Here is a 2500-nt window from a genome sequence, read left to right as displayed (position 1 = left end):
CTCACACACACACATACACAGTCATACACACAGACACACACACTCACTCACACACTCACACTCACACAGACACACACACTCACACACTCACACTCACACAGACACACGCACTCACTCACACACACACACTTACACACACACTCACTCACACAATCACACATTCACACTCACAGTCGCACAGGCACACATACTCACACTCACATACAAACTCATTTACACACTCACACTCACACACACACACTCACACATACACTCACACTGACACACACACACACTCACACACTCACTCACACACACACACACTCATACACACACTCACTCACACACACACAAACATACACACTCACACACACTCACACACACACACGCTCACAGTTACTCACTCATTCACACACACATATATACACGCACACACTCCTCACACTCACACTCACATACAAGCACACACTCACACTCACAGTCACACACACACTCACATTCTAACACACTCACACACACTCACTCACTCATATTCACACACACACACTCTCACACCCACAAACTCACACACTCACACACACTCACACACACATACTCACACACACTCATACACACACACATTCACACATACACAAACACTCACACACACACTCACAGACACACACACACACATTCACACACTCACACGCACACAGACACTCTCTCTCACACACACACACACACTCACAAACACACACTCAGACACACTCACATTCACACACACACACACGCAAAAACTCACACACACACTCACACATTCACACTCACAGTCGCACAGACTCACACTCACACACAAACTCACTCACACACTCATACACACACACACATTCATACACACACACTCTCACAAACACACAAACACACACACTCACACACACTCACACACACTCACACACAAGCACGTTCACACACACACACACGCAAACACTCTCACACACACTCACAGACACACACACACATTCACACACTCACACACTCACACACACACACATTCACATACACACACACTCACTCACAGACTCACACACATTCACACACACACACTCACACAAACATTCACACATACACACATACTCACACACACACACTCACACACACATTCACACACACACACTCTCACACACTCACACACACACACACACAAACACATACTAACACATACACTCACACACACACTCACACACACACACACACACACACACTCACACACACACATTCACATACACACACACACTCACACACAAACACTCACACACATTCACACACACACTCATACACGCACACATTCACACACACACACACACTCACACACACACACACTCAAATACACTCACACATTCACACACACACACTCTCAAACACTCTCACACACACACTCACAAACACACACTCACACGCACAGTCTCTGACACACACACCCACACACACTCACTCATACACTCACACACACACACTCACACACACTCACACACACACACTCACACACGCACTCAAACACACACACTTACACACACACACACATTCAAACACATACTCACACACGCACACACTCACACACACACTCACACACACGCGCACACACACTCACACACACACACACTCACTCACGCACACACACACTCACTCACGCACACACACACTCACTCAGTCTCTCACACACACACACACACTCATACACACATACAGACACACACACTTACACACACACACACTCACACATATACTCACACATACACGCAAACTCACTCACATGCACACACACACTCACTCACACACACAAACGCACACTCAGTCTCGCACACACATACACACACACACACACACTCTCCCACACACTCACACACACACTCACACACACGCTCACACACAAACACACACTCACACACTCAAACACATAGTCACACACTCACACACACACACACTCACACACACACACTCACACACACTCATACACACTCACACACAATCACACTCACACTGATACACACACTGAAACATACACACACACACACTCTCACACACACACTCACATACACACTGACACACACATACTCTCACACACACTCACACGCACACTCTCTGACACACACACCCACACACACTCACTCATACACTCACACACACACATTCAAACACATACTCACTCACGCACACACACACTCACTCATGCACACACACACTCACTCAGTCTCTCACACACATACACACTCACACACACATACAGACACACACACTTACACACACACACACTCACACACACACTCACACTCACTCACATGCACACACACACACAAACGCACACTCAGTCTCTCACACACACACACACACTCACACGCACACACACACACATTTACACACACACACACACTCTCCCACACACTCACACACACACTCACACACAAATACACACTCACACACTCAAACACATAGTCACACACTCACACACAGACACACACTCACACACACACACACACACACACTC

The sequence above is a fragment of the Pristiophorus japonicus genome, chromosome 9 (genome assembly GCF_044704955.1).
Source record: "Pristiophorus japonicus isolate sPriJap1 chromosome 9, sPriJap1.hap1, whole genome shotgun sequence".
Taxonomy (NCBI): Eukaryota; Metazoa; Chordata; class Chondrichthyes; family Pristiophoridae; genus Pristiophorus; species Pristiophorus japonicus.
This window is presented reverse-complemented; position numbering follows the sequence as displayed.